This window comes from Pinus tabuliformis, chromosome 5_1 (assembly GCF_031772625.1).
Source record: "Pinus tabuliformis cultivar Carrire ecotype Pingquan chromosome 5_1, CPIR1, whole genome shotgun sequence".
Classification (NCBI taxonomy): domain Eukaryota; kingdom Viridiplantae; phylum Streptophyta; class Pinopsida; order Pinales; family Pinaceae; genus Pinus; species Pinus tabuliformis.
In genome coordinates, this window is record NC_142305.1 from 238,342,775 (window position 1) to 238,351,259 (window position 8,485).

The following is an 8,485-nucleotide window of genomic DNA, read 5'->3' on the forward strand; positions in this document are numbered from 1 at the left end:
TGAGCAACTAGGTTCTACTCAAGACACTTGCTTTGTTGAGACTGCAAAGGGGACATTTGTTGAATTTGAAAATGCTATTCAGAGGGACACTTCCAAGACTCCAATTCCTGGAGGTACAATTCATCCTTTGACTCCTTGTGTCATAAGAGCATTTATATTGCTTACCATAAATCTCAGTGACTTTTATATTCAATCCACCGGACGTGTAAAATCCATCTCATTCATTGAAAAGCCAAACTTAATATGTGAATAGTATGAATACCCACCAAGTAATTGCTTACGGGAAATGGTCCGAGCCCTGACTAGAATCATTACTTTTTGGTATGCATTAAGTTCTCACAGCAAACCTCCCCTCAAGTCTTTATTGCAATTCAATGGGCTACATGCAATACCGCTTCTGTCACTGTTGTTTTAATTTACTGTTTCATTGAATCCTCAACAACCAACCCCAGCATGTAAACTTTCAGGAATCCACAATAAAAGCAGAAAGTGGATGCAAGAACGTGATGTCTTTTGGTTTCTCCAATCTGAGGAGGCACCAGGGCGCCGGGGAAATGATATGCCAAAAACTAGTATTTAAAAACAATGCATATATCAGCTATGAAAACAATGCATAGGTTCCCTCATCCCAAACATAAACATCTTGACCAGAACCTTGACTTGAGATATCTTATGAATTCGGCAGCAGTGGCTATTTCATGTTTCAATGATACAAATATATGGTACAATTATGAAGACAGACCTATATTTTTTTTAACTGACCACAAATGCTTATTTCATTGATCCGCCTAGATGCTTGTTAAAGCAAGCACGCGTTATTATAGATACCACCAGCAGAACCTTTATTCCACGCTCTGATTTTTATTCGCTGCCACGCTCCGATACCTTTATTCCACGCTCTGATTTTATTAGCTGCCTCGGCCTTTTCAACATAAACCCCTCGAAATAGGAGTTAGGTATGACTGGCCACCGTAAGCAAGCGTGCTCAGCTCATATTGAAAGGAAATAAAATCTGGACGGGCAAAATGGAAATACGAACCAGAGGATTAGTCACTCATTCGAATCTCATAGCGAACGAACTCCAATGTTCAAACCAAGTGGCGAAGGAAATGCAGGTCTAGAATAGTGAAATGGGTCTCCTTTAAATCCGCCCTCAGATGTCCATCTTCGCGCCTATGGAACCAACCTGAACACGTTTGGTGCAAGACTTGAAAAGACAACTTCTGCTCCAGTTAATTTTGATCTTGCATACAATGTGGATGGGAGAGAGCGTATGAAGCTTATGGAAATGCTCAAACAAATTTCATATGGCAGCGTATGAGGCATGCTGCAAACAAAGAGAGCAGCGTATGGAGCGTTGCTACCAGGTGAGAGATAGCAAAGCACTGCATATGGGAACGCAACAGTCCAGCAAGACAATCCAATCTTCAACACTTTTCGAAATAATTGGAGAGGGCGGTTTTCGAAATAATAGGAGTTATATCATCAAGTATGCACTTATCGCACCATACTACCATGTTAGTGATGTCAGTTTAGTTCTGCAATATGCGCAGAACATAGGCAGAATAGGAAAATAGGCAGAAATGACCTGCACAGAAAGGCCATAAAACAAAAGGCTCAAAGTAATTATGCAGGGTAGGAATACGCCTCCTCTGATACCATGTTAAACACACACATGGCAGCAACAGGAAATGAATGATAAGACATGAGAATACGTTTTTATTAACAAGAGATATACATTTATAGTACATGTTTTGACCGTTGGGTTGCACATCGCAAGGTCTCTTGGAATTCTTTTTGTCTATTCTGCTTCCACACTAACCCATGAGGATTAGGTGTCCAACACATTCCAATTCAAATTTCGAGATTGTTATACATAATGTCGAGTTGACCATACTTGTCCATAGCCACATCCATTATTGTGCTTACATATTTCTCGTTACTAGCATAATAATGCACATAACTTGTTGGAGCAAGAGAAAGGGATTTTGTTAGCTTTCTGTTATTTTTCATTATGTAGGAGTGTCGAGCTTGGCACAACCTCCACACTTTTCTCATCTAGAACGACCCGAAAAGTGCAAAATGCAAGGAATGTTATGTTGCTGTGGAGCCTGATTATCTTCTTTATTCATAGGTATCGTTGTGTTGGACCCCAGTTTCTAACGGAGCGGCAACGACACTCGTTTAATTGCCATCAAGGAGGGCCAGGGGGGAGCAACGATGATTTTATGAGCCCCCCCCTTGGTGGGGCTTCGGGGGAAGCGCCCCTGAAGATAAAAATAGATGAAAAATTGCCTTGTAAAATATTGTAATTTCATAGTCAATCTGAGTCGTTCATTAGGCGGATGATATGACAGTAGAAGTTATGTTTAATTTAGGATTTTTTTCCCTAGAAGGAAACCCCTCAATTTATATGAGGGAATTGTATTGTGGATGTGTATATGTGTATTCTAAGTGAGAAAGAGAGAGGAGACTATGTGAGAGAAAAGAGGAAATTACAACGAATTTGTTGTAGGTTGTATCTCTTCATTTTGATGGATAATATAAAAGGAAGGATTGACTATTTCTCTGTGGACGTAGCCCAAACTAGGTGAACCACGTATATCTATGTCTCTCTTGTTTTATGTGTTTTTGTTTCTGCAATATTTTATGTGTTCCATTGCTCTGTAATATATAATTTTCTAACATGTTAACTTATGTTTTATTTCATTAAATTGTTGAGAATACAAGACACATACCTATTTCTAAGGAGGACATGAATAATAATTACGTTAAAAAAATATTGAAATGTAATGAATTTAAAACATGGATAAAGAGGCAATAAATGAAATTATTTTGTGTGAATCTGCACCATTAGAACTAGCCTAGATCCATCTTAACTTCGGATCTATCAAGTGCCAAGAGGGATTAAATCTCTCGTGGTACAAACCTATCCTTAAGTTTTTCACTAAAAAAAGAGGTTTGCACCTCAAAATATTTGATCTCTCTCAACGCTTGATAGATCTAGAGTTAAAATAAATCTATGCTTGTCTGTATATAACAATATGTTAAATAAATAATAACATTAAAATATAAATATAGAACCTAGCCATACATGCCCTCACCATTCCAACCATACCCCACACTTCCACCATATAATATAACTATTTTTAAAATAATACAACACCATTATATACTGCATCACACATATATGTATAAAGTTCGGACGCCCCTACCTCCACCTCTCCATTGTTGACATCACTCGGGGGTCCATTATCATGGTTCCCCTCCTAGTGCTTCCCTACTTATCCAATGATGGAGTTGCATTTTAACAAATCAACGAAAAGTGGGGAGGGAAGGTCCATTTGCTGTACGGAGAAAGTGGGGTCTTCTATAACTGTTCCACTACACCTCGACACAATTTTTCTCATCCCTTCCAACACCGGTTATGTAAATATTAATATATTAACATCAAATAAAATTAAATATTAATATAAAATAAAATAAAAATTAAGTGTGGAACCTGACCCTCAACGACTTGCAGTTCCAACCATACCCCACGATGGACATACCATATAACACACACATATATTAAGAAAAATATTATGTGGGCCCTACCACCCTAACCTTCATGCCGCATAGACCCGCGACGCCATACACATATATAAAATATATGGTTTGCCCCTTGATGCCCAACATTCCAGTGGGTATAATATATATCCAAGCGACCTCACTCACGGAAAGTAACTTCGTGCCTAAATGTGACGTGGCCCTCACGGCTCAGCGAGGTTGGTAGGGGTTCCCCTTCATTTTATATTATCATTATATTTATAATTTTTTTTAAACGAGTAAATACACATTTGACAGGGCTGAAATGTATATCATTCTTATAAACTTCTATAAAACATTATGTATGCATAACAAAACATATACATACTTATATACAAAAGTGTACAAGCTTTTGCAAACATTGTATACCATGTATAAATGTAATTTAAATAACCATAGAGGAAGATATAAATAGTCGAACACATTATATGTATAACAACCATATAAAACAATTATATGATTATAAAGAGTTGACTGGCTACAAGCTGTCCACATTCCTTTCAACTATAGACTATGTGGTTCATAAGCTCAACCATAGGTCACCCCCGAGCTATGAAAACAACTCTAAAACCAATAATGAAACCTTAGCCATTGCACCAACCGCAATAACATCAATCTCCAGTCGCAGGCTCACATCCCCCTTATTGACACCCAAGTACTGCAGCTTGAGTCCCTTGACAGTGCTCGCCTTCTAGAGCAAATTACAATTGCCCAGAATGGTCTCAACCTGCAGCTCAATGAGCTTCGCTGCTATCCCGTGTCCAAGTACGAAAAAGTCAAATCGAATAATCTCACAATTAGTTCCAGAGCCCAAACATGACTCACAAAATATCACCAAACTCAGTCCACACCAAAACTCCATGCCCATCAAGCCATAACTATAGCCAGCAAGCTCTAAGAACCATCAAGCTCTCAGAGCACTAGGGCTCACATCAAACCAAGATACATCCATTTGGTACAATTAAATGAATAACTACAGCCCCAACCAATTTCATAGTTTAACCCCTAGGATTCACTGCCTAATCAGTCACCAAGAATGTATAACTAATAAATTGAATGAATGAATATATCTTATAGGAAAAACATTCATTTTAATACATGCATAGAATTCACTGACCACGTGGCATTCCTTGAAGCCACGTGGCCCCCAAGGTGCACTTTTCCCAAAGAAAAACACCCAATGTTTCCTTTGTCTCTGGAGTTGTGCCCCCCCTACTCTTTCCATGGAGTGGGCTCTGCAGGCAACCTTTTTTATTAATATCTGAAATATATACAAATTTACAATATTTACATCTTGGCATTCCCGACCACTTAGCCAACACTGGCATAAAAGTATCTGGGCAACTAACCCCAAAATCTATCTAGCGTCACTATATGGGCACACGGGCCACATCATATAGTTATGGCTCACTGACCTAACAGTCAAAAGTACATGTATTTACATCATCAAAATAGGTTGGGGTAATTTAGGGGGAGAGGAAGGAAGGTATAAAGATAGGCAGAGAGAAAAAGGGAAGATAGAAAGAGGAAGGGAAGGAGAGGGGAATATGGAGAGAGGGGGGGGGGTGGTGGTGGGGGGAGATTGACACATAGGTGGAGAGGGAGAGAGGGGGAGAGGGAGAACGAGAGAGTGATGGAAGTAGAAAGAGAGAGATAGAGAGAGAAGGGGGAAGAGAGATGGAGAGAGAGTGGGAGAGAGGTGGAGAGACAAAGGGAAAGAGAGCAAGAGGAAGAAATGGGGTAAAGAGAGACATAGAGGGAGAAAGAGGTAGAGAGTGAGAGTGGATGAGAGAGAAGGGAGAGAGAAAGAAGGGAGGAGATAGGGGAGAGCAGAAGAGGGAGATAGGGTGAGAGAGTGAGTGAGAATGAGAGAGAGAGAGGGGGGCAGGAGATAAAATCAAAGAGAGAGATAGGGGAAGAGATGGAGGAAGGGTGAGATATAGAGGAAGGGAGGCAAGAGTAGAGTGAGAGAGAGAAAGGGAGGAAGAGAGATAGAGAGAAAGAGATGGGGAACATGGAGCGAGGTGGAGAGATGTGTAGAGACCAAGGGGCGGGGGGAAAGGGAGAGAGTGTGAGGAGGACAAGAGAGAGAGGAGGGGCGAGAGAGGGAGAGAGCAAGGGTAGGAGAGAGTGAGAGAGGCAAAGACATTAGTCATAAAAGTGTGCACTTGCTTTTTGAAAGCGTGTGTGCATTCTTCAAAGCACACACATGATTTTAAAAATGAATACATTTTCTAATAATTTGCATGCACTTTCAAGAACACATGCACATACTTGAAAAGTTTTAGCTAGCAAGCATGCATGGCAGTTCATAAAGCATTGAGGTGATACTATTAAAAAACTGTGTGCATTCTCAAGAATGTACATGTATTCTTGTGCAAACATGTTTGTGCTAACCCTAATGCCACTAAGAATGTACATGTATTCTTGTGCAAACATGTTTGTGCTAACCCTAATGCCACTTTGAAGTCATCATCTCCCTCTCCCTCCAAGTGCTTGAGACATTGGTCAAATCACAAATCCCTAAAGTTTTCATAAGATGCAAAACTTACTTCAAATAATGCAATGGCCTTTAAATGTTTTTGTGTGAACAAACATCACATAACTATTTCAATTAAAAAAGGAAAATATAAATTTATATTTATAATTTATAACAATGTTTAAATACAACTATTCCAAAGACATGTCAATGTTATTACATGAAAATTTATGGTAAAATAAATTAGATTTTGTAAAGGAACTCCCAAGACCATTCATCATAATGGTTCATGTCATCTTTAAATACTTAATTATCCACAATTTCCATTATTTAAATGTACCATGTGTGATTATTAAAGAAAGAAGATAAGATGATACTCTGCCTCCAATCACATTTTATTTGAAAGGTAAAAGAGAGAAAGGAGAAGAAATCACAACTTCCACTTCTCACCAATTGGATGCTATAACAGTGTCTTACACAAAGAATATTAAACCGCCAAAATTTTGCTGCGTAAGTGGGCCTATAGCTCAGTGGTAGAGCATTTGACTGCAGATCAAGAGGTCACCGGTTCGAACCCGGTTGGGCCCTTTTCACGTGTTCGAACCCGGTTGGGCCCTTTTCACGTGTTACCAGCTATTTTAATATCAGAAAATTATAACTGCACTTTTTAAGAATATTAATTACAGAATCATAAGTATTAAGGTGCTAAACTCGAAACAGGCGGGGTGCGTGATACTAACTGTAAATATCCCAGAGATGGCAGTATAAAATAAAACGGGACAGGCATGCACAGCGCCTGTAGCTCAGTGGATAGAGCGTCTGTTTCCTAAGCAGAAAGTCGTAGGTTCGACCCCTACCTGGCGCGTTTGATTTTACACGAAGTCTCATGGTACCATTTTAAAAGTAAAACAATCTTTCTAACTAGACTAACAACTATGATTAGCAATTTTTTATTTTTTTATCTAACCTATTTGGAAAAGAAGATTAGTGTAGGTCTAGAAAGTCATAGGGAAAAAAAGCCAACATGCCATTAGGAGATATCGACTCCCTTGTGGAGGAGTGTCAAAATAATTAAACCTATCTTCAATGTTAGTCTCATTGAATTTACTAAGAATTTAGTAAATCTTTTAACATAGTACCCAAGATTGACCTTTGGGTTAGATTAGAGGACCTCAAAGTTTTTCTCGGGTTGAGAGCTACATAATAACATTGTACAAGAATGTTATATCATTTTTAGGAACAACAAGTATTGTTTGGACGAAACCCATTGTGATATGGAAGTTAAGCAAGGTTGTCCCAGGTCCCCTATTCTTTTTTGCATATACGTTGACAAGATAGAAAGTTATTTCAAAGAAGTAGGTTGTATTGGCCCCATTGTCACTGGTAAAGTCATCATCCTTTTGCTTTACATAGATGATATTGCTCTTATGACAAGAAGTCCCTATGATTTCAACAAGACCGCATAGTTAGCATTCCCTGCCGCTTAGTTTAATTATTGAACTTTGAAAGGTATAAACTAAAAATAAATAAAGACATGCATGAATGGATAAACAAAGTGTTTTTCAACAACCATACAATATTGTCAATGACCTCAAACTTATAGTATGTAGACCATGGAATGAAAATCCTAGAACCAAAAAATGTTTTTACCTTATTACAGTAAGAGAATATTGAAAAAGTGGCAAAAAAATATTGTTATGTTGCATTTGAAATCTAACAAGTAGAACTTCAAACAAACAAACATATATTTATAGGCACACACATATTACTTCATCAATTTTTTTTTTTGCACAATATTACATATGCATGAATACATAAACATAAATATCACAAATATATAATAATCATAAAGATAAATATAATTTTGTTTGTTTTGTAAGCAAGGAAAAAAGAAAAACAAGAGAAATAGGGAAGAATCCCGACACTAAGATTATGTAATGTTCATTTAAAATTAATGAAAAGTCAGAGACCCATGACTTTCGTATATAATATTTATTGAAATTTTTCTATAAATTACGTTTAACCAACTTCAATTATATTAAGAAACAATTTATAAATATATAATTTTGTTTTCAATAATAAATGTGATGAATATATAATTTTGTTTTCAATAATAAAAAGTTCTATTCAATTATGTTTAATTTAAAAAGTTAATATTTCCAAATATTATTAATAAATAAATATACTCTCTACTTATATCTATAAAGTTAATATTGCTAACTTGTACTTCAATAAAATTTACTGTTGAATTAAATGCATAATTTATAAAAAATGTTGAATTAAAAGCATGTGTATTAAATCTATTTGTTCTTCCAATCTGAAGTACACATATAACATCATTTCTGCCGGACCAACCATTTTGTACAGAATTAAATTCGGAAATTAAAAACCCAATATCTAAAGATGTTGAAATTAAAT

At 37.1% G+C, this 8,485-nt stretch overlaps 2 non-coding genes across 2 annotated transcripts; both read left to right on the plus strand.

Annotated features, from left to right (window-relative positions):
* The first annotated feature begins 6,583 nt into the window (after nt 1–6,583).
* TRNAC-GCA (transfer RNA cysteine (anticodon GCA)) lies at nt 6,584–6,655 on the plus strand. Its single transcript has one exon. It is a non-coding gene; the product is annotated as a tRNA-Cys (tRNA).
* A 204-nt stretch (nt 6,656–6,859) lies between these two features.
* Nucleotides 6,860–6,932, plus strand: TRNAR-CCU (transfer RNA arginine (anticodon CCU)). Its single transcript has one exon. It is a non-coding gene; the product is annotated as a tRNA-Arg (tRNA).
* The last annotated feature ends 1,553 nt before the right edge of the window (nt 6,933–8,485 follow it).